Source organism: Zootermopsis nevadensis, unplaced genomic scaffold (assembly GCF_977971745.1).
Source record: "Zootermopsis nevadensis isolate Lab colony 2312 unplaced genomic scaffold, Znev_1.0 Znev_ptg000029l, whole genome shotgun sequence".
Taxonomy (NCBI): domain Eukaryota; kingdom Metazoa; phylum Arthropoda; class Insecta; order Blattodea; family Termopsidae; genus Zootermopsis; species Zootermopsis nevadensis.
This window is the reverse complement of record NW_028259161.1, coordinates 2,662,081-2,675,688: the sequence shown is the minus strand read 5'-3', so window position 1 is coordinate 2,675,688 and position 13,608 is coordinate 2,662,081. Positions and strand designations below refer to the sequence as shown.

Genomic DNA, 13,608 nt, shown 5'->3' with positions numbered 1-13,608 from the left:
TTCACAACCTAATGCCCCTTCAGATTAGTTTTGTTTTAGAGGCCCCATTTATTTCTAGGTGTTTCAATTCGTTTTCGTAATGTCCACTGGCTTCGCCCACAGTTACCATCAGTTGCAGAATTGTAATTGTAGAAACAAAAGGTTATGCATTCACTGAGCGTTTTGCGTCACAATCTGGAGGTGAACAGTTCAATGGTCAACCCCAAAATCGACTGTCCTCAAAGTTTTCTAGTCTTCTGCAGGTACGACCTCAGTAACATGCCACAAGAGCTTTTTCCACTTCTAACCCCATGACACAAGATCTTCATCGAGGAAGAGTTTTTTTTAGATGTTTCAGCGCCGTGTACACAAAAGCACGCACTGAACTCTTTCTGGAGTAAGTGCAGCTTGGTTTGTATCTTTACAACCTGCCTCCCTAGGTCTCTTCCTTTGACTTTTCAAAACAAAATTTTGTTCCGCGATTTTCTTGTTTACACGCGCCCTTACATCTCCCGTCCGTCTCCTATCGATTTGTTCAAGGTAAAAATATTGGGTGCACGAATGAATTTTTTCGGCTCACGATGTAATAATTCATTCTTTCCAAATGACCATTCGTAATCAGCATTTCTGTCGGAATGTAGATGACATAACGTCGTTAAATGGTCATCCACTGTGGCCGGTGTTCAGTGGCATTCCTCGTCCGTCAGGTAGCGACTTCAATTTCCCACTTGTGTTGACAGCAAACTCGTTATTTCCGTAACGCTGATTGATGACGTCTTCCGGACGCTTTCAGTGTTGTTATTTACGACGCTATTCAGTTGTCAACGATACGTATTGTTGAACAAATTATGAGAAAGGCTACAGCGACATTATGCAGGAAACACGTAAGTTATTGCCGGATTTGAAAATCATCGCTCTTAAAGTGGAAATCAGACATGGCGTGAGAGAACAAGAAACAGCTGAAACTTGTTCAGGTTTCTTTCTGCCGTGTGTTAGTGGGAAGAAAATAAGCGTATTCAAAACCTTGTGATTCACAGTCACATAAAATTTTAGTTGCGACTTAAACGTAAAATATGTTTCACGTAGGAATTAGGAGTAAATTCTCTTACAAAACTTTCCCATGGTTGCAAGGAAACGCGATTTTATCAGAAAGATTATGAAACCATTATTACATTAAAAATTCTGTATCTCTTTAAGACTTCTGGTATGTAATGGCTTAGTCTGTCGGTGGCTCAGAAATTCTGAATGGGACAATAAGGTGAACAATTATGCTTATTGCAGTCTACAGCACATGCGCATTGTTTCGCATCTACAAGTCCCTAGGTCGTCCTTACCGACTTTATTATGCGAAACTGGACCTTCGTTCCCTGGTTTGATTCACAGCTCCTCTGGTGGTCAGTTGACTCCCTAGCGCCCACAGCATTGAGATCAGGTAACACTTTTGTCTCAGGTTCACAGAGTGATAAGCTGCCTTTCCATGAATAATTCCTCGCGGAGAACGGAAACCTTTTAGTGGAATTGGGAGGAAAAATACGGGATTTTGAGAGTGGTTTCTGGAGACAACAGACCGTTCTTACAAGTGTGTTGAGAGGTTCTCCTGGCGTCCCAAGAGGATCCTGGAAGTCTTAAGAATTCACAGACTCGTGCTGTAGCAAGTTTAGTCGCCCGCGTCTAATTTTTCCGAAAACTAGGTGGTGCTGTATCACTTTTTGTCGTCACAAAAACAGAGACCGAAGCGTTCTGCAATAGTTCTGGTTGCATAGGATTCACAACACTGCAAACGGTTACGTACGTTAATTGAGCGAATTGATGTTCTGGAGTTTTGTCCTCGGTATGATAGTTAATGTTTAAACTATCAGACACAAAAACTTCCATGGCGGATGATGTCGAGTAACGTACACCCCCGAACATCCGCCCACGCAGTGTGGGCCGTAGTGTGTGTAACACTACCTGTTCGTCGCTTTTCTGAAACTCCACTTAAAGTCGCCTGTGTGCACTGAGCAACCACTTAATGTATTTTCAGTTCGGCTTGTACAGCTGTATGTGCATTTGTCTGGAATTTATGAAATGCTGAGACCAAAACCTCCCATGACAGATAAAGTTACGTAGGGTAACCCCACCCCACCCCCCAGTACCACCGCCTCCGTCCATGTTTTCGAAATATTGACTAATCTGTACAGGTCTGTGTCCACTTACCTGGTCGGAGGCAGCTGGACCAGCTCGCTTGTACCACGCACTGAGCACAAGTGAAGTAACGCGAGGCCCAGTCGCCCGCAATCGATGTGGCGGTGACGGCGCACTCAATGGCTGGCTCTACGCTGCTGGAGTACTACGGCCGGCTGCCATAGTAACGAGCGGGTGGGCGCAGCGAAAGAATTGCGGGTTGTAAAATAGTGGCGCTCAGACCACACGGCGTCGAAAGATAGGATGATCAGTAAAGAAGGAATCGGAAGTGACACGAGAGGAAGAAGAAGTCACCTGCTCAAAGGTACTCTTCCGGCAATTGACTGGAGAGACTAAGGAATACCACGACCTGCCAGGATAATCGATCTTCGGGCCAAGATTTGAAACAATTATTTTCCGAATACGAATCAGCAGCACTATGACTATTCGGCCGCGCGATGTTCGGCAGTTTCATTACACTTTACGCGAGCCGTTTCAGATCACAGCATCGAGTTGAAGGTTACATAAGATTAAGATTTTACAGCGGTGATGGTTCACATCGTTGACCACCTGCAGGACTACACTGTTCTACAACTCACATTGAGTGGAAGTGATGGGCATTATATAGCACGTATTTTAAATGTTGGAGATATACACAAAATTCTAGGCAGAAACCCTCAAGGGAAGGCACTTCAGAGACCTAATATTAGATGACCCTATAATAATTAAAGTGGTCCCAGAGAAACATGGCGTTAGTGTAGATGGATTAAACAGGCTCAGAATGCCGTGCAAGGCGCTAATATATGCTTCTATCTGCGTGCAGCTTGCTGTAGCTCAGCAAAACAGCGTAAGCTTACGCATTATGTGCGTGGATTGGCAAGATGTTCAAAGAAATTGTATCAGTATTCGAGGTAATATAATGGCGATGTGTTGGTATCTCGTACACAACCGTTTGCGGGATGAAGTAAACTGCGAGGAGTTCGCTGTCGGACGATTGCTTCGTTTGGTGGTCACAGGGCCAGCTGCATGCCCTAGGGAGGGAGTGTGAACAGGTCGATTTCCCCCACGGGCACGTATGAAAGGGGTCACAAGAAATGGACATAAAAATAAAAAATAAAAATGGAAAAAGAATTGCCCAAAATGTGAATACCGAGGAAAGGAAAAAAATTCTATAAAATGTTACAGTAAAATAGGAAACCATTAGAGGTAGAGGTAGGCGGGTTGGAAACAAGAGAAAATAAAAAGAAATTCGGATTGAAAAAATAAACAAAGCGATACGAAGTGAGGCGAGACGCAGAGAGTAGAGGGGCGGACAATCCATGGAAAAATGAGGAAACAAACGAGTGAAATACAGATCGGGAGAAAATATGGAAGAGCATGAAGGTATGGGATATAGCCAGCGCCAAAATGGAGTGTGAATACAGCAAAGAGAAAAAAACAACAAGAGAACATCCGGGCTGCAACGCCAGAGCAGTCCGCTTGCAGAGGGTATGTCGCTGCGGAACTAGTTAGCAGGAGTTCGTGTCCAGTGAGGGCGATCCACCGGCGGACTCACATGGCGTCAGTGTGGCTCAGACGACGGCTAAGGCAGCTGCAGGAACTGAACTGATGGAAACCGACTGCGTGTTGAGAGTCTCGTTGTTCCTCCATCCTTCATGTAAACCGAATGTTTATCACTGTGTTGACAAGTGCCCGCCATTGACCTTAGCCAGAAGAGTCAAGTCCACACCCTCCCTTCCTGTCCCTTTAACATTCATCCTGATGTCCCTTGTACCCCTCGATCATCCGAGCGCTGTTCTCCCCTCAGGTGTTCCGATCAAAATTGTGGGTGCATTTCTTATCTCTCCCGTGAGCACTACATGATCCGCCTATCCCATACGTATCGATTTGATCGTCCTGACAATGTTTGGTGATAAGTACAAAGTAAAAGATGAGATTGTGCAAAATTAAACTGTAGTCTCCCAGAAATTTCTAGTAGCTTGCGTCCAGTGACATTCAGACAAGTTTTATCTCGCTTTCTGAAGCTGCTCAGTTCCTGGCGTTACATTGCAGGTAGGCGGATCTCGTTCAAAGGACTTGTGAAAGGCCGTGTGAGTCTAGGATTTAAAATTTCAGGGTAATTGTGTTAAAATTTCTTAATTGGAATATATTGCATTTTGGACTCGAGACAGCCTGTTCCGTAATTCTCGCCCCATCCGTTTTATCTTCTAATAAATTCTGCTCAAGAGTAGACCAATAAATTAACCAAAAATGAAGTTTATCCTCATAGTTCTCTTTAGCCTCTTGCCCGACAATCTTCTCACGCTCTTCCCTTAAAGTGAAACCAAGTTTCATACCAGGAACCTGGATTTCCAGGGGTCTTTACGTCACCACTGTGCCCACACTGTATCTTATCCGTTTGGGTGTCTGGTGCTAAGCGTGAAGGTGTTCTCCCTTTCATCTTGTGCTCAAATTAAGAATGTGTGGAGCTTCACCTCCATTCGTCTTGTCGTGACGTTTATGGGAAGGCTAACCTCTGTCTTTCGAGCAACTGCGTAGCTGCCTGCCTGCGATTAATCTCAGTGCGCCGTTTTCTTAGCTTTACGCGGAAAAGACCTGTTGCTGAGAACAATTGCAGAAACGGCTGGAACTGATCGATTGTACGGCAACAGCTGCTGACAAGTAGCCGAGATTTATCGATAATGGCGTCACTTGTTCCCGCAAATAGTGCACGGCGTCTCAACATAGCTTGTGTGTTTCTCCTCCTCTGAGAGACGTCACAACGGGGACCTTGCAACGGGCCCCTCCGCGCCCCTCACACTCCAGTTACGTTCCTGTGGGTACTTGGCAAGAGAGCACTTCGTCATGCCAGGCCATGTTCTACACATGGCACTCACGACATTACCAAGCCACCAGAAATGTTGAGCTATGGAAAAGGTCTGATTTAGTACGGCGTTTAGGGTTGTTTCATGTTTGTGCTACTCCATACTGTGTCACCCGCAAGGCTTACTTTCATGGCAACTTTATCTTGCCATTCTTTTCCTCTTGCCGCGGAGGTATTGTGCCCTGGCACGTTCATCGTCATCTTCTTCAAGCCGCTAATTACTTTCTCCTCCACGCTAGTGCGCAGTCACATCCCGCACAGATTTATCTTTAGTGGTCTACAAAATTATAATGCAAGTCCTGTGTATACTTTTGTCTTTCATTATGTGTGCAGCCAACGCCAATTTGTTTCTGCGTGCCAGTGTTTACTTCTTCGGCCAGTTACACCCCTTTCGGTCTCCCTGTATTTAAACCATTCCGATCTGCAGTATTTAATCTCTATACCAAATCACAGAATCATTACACTGTAACAAAGGACTACCGACCACAAATCCAAGACTGGAGACCCAGCAGCGCGTCTTCAGCAACTCTGTGTTAGGGTCCCTATTGAGAGTAATGTTGGCCGGAGCGGAAGACTGGTTACTTAAGTTAATCTGTCGCAAAGATTGATAATCGGAGCGTAGCATCCACGTTCCAATGCGCCTTATTGGTTCAGAGCTTAGTCACTGGGACTGCGTTACTTAAGTCGCAAAGGAAGCTCCAGTTCGTTCAATGTCATTTGGCTGTGCAACTGGACACATTTTCGCTACATTTATACACAAACATTAGAAAGTAGGGGATTTTTGTTAATTCTCACGTTGTTTGGTGACGCTGTTTGATACAGACGTCTCTTAATATTCGGTGAGAAGAAATTTTAAGTGTGGGGTAGTGGAATCCTGTCCAGTGGTGGGCTTTGCTACTAGCGGTGTTAGACCGAATCAGTTGATAGGTGATGGTGATATACGCACGCGAAGATTAGTACCCTGGGCTGGATCAGAGCTTGAGCTAGGCAATACGGTTGGTTAATACAAACAGCGATAGATTGCCTGTACTTTCTGTATTTACACAACTTATGTTTTATTTATTCTGAAAATGGATTTGTCTGTTTGTTCGGCTGTGGGGTCGAGTTGAAAGCTATTTCTCATCAAATACAAAGGGATGATGTCCCAGAGGGTGGGTCTGCTGTTCGGCATCTTCCCAGTTCATGACTCTTCGCCATCTTCTTTAGCAGCAGTTTCTACTCAGTGAGTCGCCGACAAGTTCTCTACGCGTCCCAGGCGACCAAATAAATATGAAAGATTACCTGAAAGAAGTCAAGGAAATACGAATAGGTTATAAAATATCACATAAATCATCGGTCCACCAATACCAGATCTTTGCAGCATCCGACAGTCGCTCATCTGGTCAAGAAATTTCTCGTCTCTTATGGAACTCGTGGTTCATAAGTGTCCACAAAGTCTGCCACTGGACCGTATTCTGAACCATATTAATCCAGTCCATACACCATATTTAGCTTTAATATTACGTCATTCACTCCCAGTTCTCAAATTTGAGCTCTTCCGTAAGGTTTTTCAGTTTACGTTTTCTGTAAACTTTCATTCGAGCCACGCGTCCTACATGTCTCGCCCATCCTACCCTTCTTTATTTGATCATCTCCATTTCGAACCGCTCACTGTGCAGCAGTTGATTAATCGTTGTTAAGATACCTGACATCGGAAACTCAAATAGTTGGATTATAATCGACGATGATTATTAAGCGACAGTTTTTCTACAGCAGAAAAGAAATCGGTAACGGAGTGAAGATTTTAAAGGCTACGGCCATGGCCTATTTCGAAATACAATTCCAGCCTTCGCTTGAAGAAGTCCAGACGAAATGTCATATCGCATGTGGGTCCTATGAAAAGGGTACAGGAATAAAGCCGCTGCTAACAACTCCGTTCCACGAGGTTAACGCGTGAAACTGCACCTTCACTCCCAACATGCACTGATCACGTGGTACTTTAGTAAGTACAAAGAGAAGTTCACCTTTACTTCATGCCCCCCGTGTGTGAGCATGAAGGCGCGAATTGGACTGGTGACCCCAGCACTAGGCAGACGCAAATGATCGTTGATTGGTTGCTGGGCAAAGGCGATGGGTGCGCTACTGGGAATCGAACCGCCGTCATTCAAGTAGGGTAGCCAGGGGCAGAAAGTAGGATCCACTCTTGTCAATGAAGTCGGCACATTTCGTACTAGGAACGTGATAACTGCGTTTCACGACACGACTAGTCGCTCCAGCAAGTACCCGGAAACGACGCGAACATGGGAAATGGGGGAGGGTGTCCCCCTCGAACTGTGGAGGAAATTAAAAAGGAAGACATTTTGTAGTACTGAAAATGAAATCAGCTCGCGCCTCGCCTTCAGTTGCACACTCTTGAAATAAGGGATGGACGGACAGATGGGTCGTGGAACATTATCAATGTATTTGCAAATATTGAATCGTTACATACCGATACGACGCGGTCTTTCGAGGCTTTACTTCCTGAAAGAACCGAGGTGGTTTGTGTAGCTATAAAGCAAGGCGCTTGTGTTCGGGAGTTACTGTCTCTCTTACAAGGGAATGGTCCGGTTGGTCATGCCGAAAACTCACTTGAAATTTGGCTCGTCCACAGAGCCCATCTAGTAATGATTGTACACAAAATTTCAGCTGCTGATATTGCTTCAAAATTCGAATGTACATTTAAAATTCGCGCCATCGCGCACGCGTCTGACTGCAGCGCGCCTACCAGTGGCACGGTATTCACCGGCACATTGCAGCGGAGAGCATTTTTAAATAAGATAATAATAATAACAGCCCTCTGAGAGCCAAAGCCGACTGGCAAATGAAATTGTAAAATTTTATTCATTCCTCTTTTCATTACTTTTGAATTTATTTCCTTCATATAGAGAAAATATTTAATATTAATTTATGCTTTTACAAGTTAGGATGGAATGTAACAAAATTATATCTTTGAGTAATTCTCTTTGAACTATTTTTAACTAAAAAAAGAATGTGCAAATGTAGAACGACAATGGTCAGCTTTTATATGAACATCTGCGTATACAACAATGTAATAGGAAATATTGGAATTTCTAAACCACACCTCCAACAATATTGACTGAGCATGCCGTAAGGCTCATTTCTTATTTCTTACGCATGCAGTATAATAGACTGAATAAACCGTATTGCACTCCATTCCTTTACTAACTGTTACGTCCTAGTATTTATTGGCGTCAACAATTGTGGAAAGAGCTGAGCTGCGAATCGCATGAGAAGAAGTGTATTGTAGACGAGATGCTTTCGTGCTTTTAAAAGTCTTTCGCAATAACCAAAGTACTTAACTTCTGTGAGTTACTAAGAAATTCTTGACACTCTCCTTCACTCTCTCCATTTTATTTTCTTTAGATTTCATTCTGTCTGCTAATTCTGTGGAGCAGTGTGTTCTTTGAGAAACTGATAGTCACTCTGCTGGTCAGTTTTATGGAACCCAAGTTTAATCACTGTGGTCAGAAGATTCCTCCGGTGAACATTGTCCTGAGCTAGTTAAATCCTGTGGTCCACAAAGTGGTCTCTTACTTTCAAGTTTTGCTGTTAATGCCCAGTTATGTGCCTGTCTGGTAGAACGTGGAAGCTTCTCCCTCACTCACGACTCTCACTCAGGTCGTCAGCTCTGGGATACAGCATCAATTAACCTGTCGCTCGCGGCGAGTGTCGGCAAGTTTCGCAGGGCGTCAGTTTCATTTACTATTTCGTGGTCATTATCTCTGGAATACGAAGCTGCTAAAGTAATGCTCATTGTTTGAGCTAGTGCGTGCTCTGCAGACAACGAGCCAGTTGGGTTTACAAGGAAGCTTTCGTCACCCTAAGGGAAGAATTGTATTCAGGGCGTTTGAGAACTGTGCTGAAGAGAATGCTTGGACTTCAGAGAGCAGAAGTGGGGGAGGAAATGAGAAAACTGTGTAATAACGAGCTTCATAATGTGAAATCTTCATCAGATACTGTTCAGGAGATTAAACAGCTGTAGTAATAACATTCGTAGATAATGTGTTATTCAAATGATCTGCGCCATTCAAATATTTCGAATACTGAAGTGAACAAAGAAATAAGTAGAAAAGAAAGAGGTGTAGAGGAACAAGGAAGGAATGCCAGTAGAAATAAACAAAGCCCGAAGCACAGGAAATGTCATGTCATGTCATGTCATATGCCGTGATCTCAACCGTAAGGGGCATGTTGCGTGCAAACGGCCAATATAACTTGGGCCAAGTCTCATAATATTAAGAAGTCTGCTAATTAACGTCGTTGGGGCGGGCCCCACTCTGTCCACATCGACCCCATGTGTCAGTACACTCCGTCCCATGTGTGCTCTGCAACCTGCCATACATACATGAATGAAGTTATGACGTCAGGCAAGAGGAGGGGGGGTGAGTGTTGACGGGGTTTTCATTGCTCTAGTTAAGGGACGAAGGAGCGTCGCGTCGTGGTCTTCTTCGACCGTATCAAGTGAAAAATGTTGATTGGTGGTTAAGTTATTACACAGGCTGAAATGAAGCACGGGTCCCGTTAGAGGGACCGAATAATACCACGAAAGCATTAGCAGATCTTAGAACCAGAGACTTTGAAGCTTCGAATCATCGCGATTTTGATACAGGCTGCAGTCACAAAGCTGTTAAACTAGTCTCTATGTTTATAATATTTTGAAGTGTCGGCCTTTATAAGTGAGATCGATTGCTGATCTGAATGCCTGAACGCTGTTATTATAATTGCCTAAAAACGAGGGTTTACAACCACAGTCGTAGTAATTTATTTTTTGTGGTGGTAATATACAGGTAACTAGTAGCAATACAGAATTTCGATCGTCTTGCATCCAACGACTGTATTCACATCTCAGAAATTGTACACAATAGTTACAAGATGTAACTTATCCGAAGGACTCCCTGCAACACGGACGACGTCTGTAAAACACCGCTCCCGGAGAAGTAACATACTTTGCACGGCGCGGTGTCTTCTACAGTAGCTTGTAGTTATTTTTGTGGTCCAGAATTGCGTGCTTTTACGATATCCAAGGTTTATCACCGTATGCAAATAAACCCTATATTTCTCAACGCTGGATATAAAATTCGCGAGAGATAACACCTTCACAAAATTTGTCAATTTCGGGACATTAATGATACCGAAAGTCGTAGTTAGTGGCGTTTAGTATTCGGGAAGTCCCGGGTTCAGTTTTAGACCCGGAGACTGGAAATCTGGAGTAATGTTTCTGTTACTGATAAATCGTCGTTAAATAAACTGTACATACATATACATAATAATGACTTAAAGGCACCTGTCCGCCGCCGTGTTTCGAGCGTGAGCTGTTATCACGTGGCCAATGATAACTTTTGATGTGCAGTCGAATTTGGCAGAGGGACACGTAACCGATGTCCTATTCCGCGCCATTAATTTCGACCTGCCGCGGGGTGTGAGGTGCAGGGTGCAAACCACACAGTGTTGTTACGATTTTAGGCGTCTAGCTGCTAGGACCTCATTTGCAATTCGAAGTGCAGAGCAGTTCAGATAGTTTTAAGTAATGTGTAGGTAAGATCTCGCGCTTCTAATTACTTCTGAGTAGTCGCAGTAACTTTCTGCCTCTGTACTCACTTTTAATTCGTTAAGATGTCGCGTTGCTCCTTAGGGCTGCTGCAATTCCCCTTATGAACGCAGTTATTGCAGCTATTTCCCTGCTAAGCCGTTACTGAAGTTACCTGCATTACCATTAACATGTCCCTGTTATCAGTACGACCCCAGGATATTGTGTGGTTACGTTTTCGTTTCTTAACCCTTTAAAACTCAGTGGTAACTGTAATTACCAGCTGATTTAACAATCAGTATCTCTACATTTTTCCCTCTCAGCGTTTTCATGTCCTTTGTGTGATTCCCAGAATAACAACCATTGTTTCCCTAAATAGCAGTAACAACTCAATCTTCGTAATGTTGAAGTGTTGTGTTTTCTTTGCGGCAGGGACTGAATGTATAAATATTATTTAGACGGGTTTCGGTCCGGTAGAGACGAAGCACAGAGTTTTGCATTGAGTAGGTTACATTTCATAACACAGTTAAGCACAAAACGGGGCAGACGATTTGACTGGGTACGTTCGTACAGAATTACATATTCCTCCGTCACCTGCTACACAGACTCCAAGCTTCATGTGACACTAGCAAGATCATCTCGTTTGGACATGGTGACAGGTCTCACCCAGACTCGACACTGCAGCTCCTTGAACTACACGCCAGGAGCACAGCTAGGGCCTGGGATCGATCCCTGGTTATTCTGTCCCGGGTTCATTCCAGGCAGCCGTTAGGTGGCTTGTAAACTGAGTAGATATTAGGACATAGGAAGTGCTGGGGGTGTGACTCTGAACTCGCTTGCTCTGGTAACTCCTCCCTTCTTTTATTCTCTGGAAACTTTACACCCCTCAATCAGCAGCCTTGCAGCCAGAATCGAACGCCACGCAATCAACTTTGTCCTCACCATCACACAGTCGTCAGGACACCGATGGAAATTTTCACCGATGATACAGACGGTCAGAGAGCTTGCGTCCATGTTACACCAAGAAAATTTGGACGCCTGTAGCTGCATTGTAGGAGGGCAATTTGTGGGTTAGCTGAACAAGAGTTTCACGTGTAAATGCGAACATAATGTTGCGGTGCAGTGGTTGGTACTCGTGCTTCGTATGCTGGAGGTTCCGGGTTTGGACTACGTTGTAGAGGCAGATACATTTTTATTATTTTGGCACTGCTAGTGTTTCCCGCACCTCAGAAGTTTACAGGTCGCCATATTGCAATCGGAAGCAAAAGAGTAGCATCGTGATGGCTATCAAAGGCTTGATGTGTTGCGCAGACACGGGGCGGCTGTTTGTAGGCTCGCACAGAGGGTGGGGCTGCCGCAGCAACGCAATCTGCCGACGAAAAAAAATAGTGTTTTAATATGCATTGTGGGACTTAATAAGCGACCTCGTTATCCACGATGCAAGACCCGGCGTCGTTAAGTAAAACAGTTCATGAAATATGCAAGCGGTGATTCGTTATCAGACCTCTGCGTATTTTTCATTTAATAACAGTTCGATAAAATGTAAGTAAAACTCTGTCATGTTATTCAATTTGCAGACCGAGTCCGCTCGTCAGCATTTCGGCGGAATGTCGAGTCTATAAGATGTTTACTTTAAAAATATTTGCATTCCATAAACGCCGTATTTAAAATGCCGCAAAGGGCTTTCGTGGAAATTGAACGTGGACAGTTTTCTTCATTTTCATAGCATTAATCATTTTATCACTACATAGATTTACTTTTGTTTTTCACCACAAAAGCGTCTATTGTCTTTTGGTTTCATTAACAACGTGAGTTTATTGTAATTATTGATTTACATTTTATCAAAAAAAAACTTGTCACGCAACAGGGAGACACTTTCAGGAGGAAAGCTCTTAAGTGAATTTTGTTCATTACATTGGAGTGCTGTTTTTTTTCCGGCAGACCGTACGACGGCGGGTAAATGCTGTGTAGCCTGTAACTATGACAACTCCCGGTATGAGTATGGTTATGCATAGGAAGGTTTAAAGGTGGCCCTGTTTCCATGACAACGCAATTGTTGATCACATCAGAAACGTCGATTAGTCTTTTTTTTTAAAGAATGTACTAGACGCCATTTCGTCACACATTTGGATTGTTTTTATGCCGGAAAAAGGGAAGATGAAACATTTCATTGTCCGAATAAAAATTTCAATCTAAAATTCGATTTGTATTTACATTCTTGTTTTGTTCAGTAGGTAAAAGTCATGATGATGATAATTAGAGTAACAGGTTAGCGCATTGTCTGGATATCACGGTGACCTGCCGAATATCTTACTCTCTTCAGATCGGAAACGGTCGTCTCAAGAATGAAATACGCCAGGCGGTATTATCAAACATGACAGCCGAAAGAATTGGTGGTAAAATGATTGCTAAATTGCCACTTTGAGGCTTTAACAAATTTATCATGTTGAATACAGCGACTCACTCCATGATGCTGGGGCTTCTATGTTAAGCTGATAGTTGTTCAGCATGCCACGAAATACCCCGATCTTACGAAATTTGAACATTCATTGTCTTGTTTAGTAAAGGCCGCCATTTGGCCTGATTCTTCGCCAGTTCCATCCAAATGTTTTATCTTTAATATTGTTTTCTCTTTTCATGATCCGCTTCTCTTTTCGGTCTTCTAAGTGAACGCTTTCCAAGAGTTTTCCAATTTATATTTTGTATATATTACGTGTCTTCGAATTCCTTGTTACTTGTTAGCCTCTTTGATTTCATAATTCTGACGATAATCCTCCATACGTAACCTGTCCTCTAAATCACCAACTGCCGTGGTAGGCTATTGTATTATACTAGTGTCCACTCATTTCGCCCCTGCTAAATCTAGGCAGTTGTTTATGAACTTCATTTTGAAACACTTGTTCTTCCCTCTGCTTTCTCAGACCATGGTGTTAGTTTGTCGTTATGAAGCTGACAGTTATTCAGAAGGTTTAGAAATTCCCTATTTTTAATCCCAAGGTGTCATTACACTTTTCACGAAGTCTCGTTATCGGGCCACACC

At 43.5% G+C, this 13,608-nt stretch overlaps 1 protein-coding gene across 7 annotated transcripts in view; it reads right to left on the bottom strand.

Annotated features, from left to right (window-relative positions):
* The window catches only part of Dscam4 (Down syndrome cell adhesion molecule 4), a 77,049-nt gene extending 74,784 nt beyond the window's left edge, over positions 1-2,265 (bottom strand). For 5 of the 7 annotated variants that reach the window (XM_087358188.1, XM_022082868.2, XM_087358190.1 and 2 more), the window contains exon 1: positions 2,176-2,265. The gene's annotated coding sequence lies outside the window, so the exon portion shown is untranslated. The remainder of the gene's footprint in view (positions 1-2,175) is intronic. The other 2 variants (XM_087358187.1, XM_087358189.1) reach the window with 1 other exon arrangement.
* Between the last annotated feature and the right edge of the window lie 11,343 nt (positions 2,266-13,608).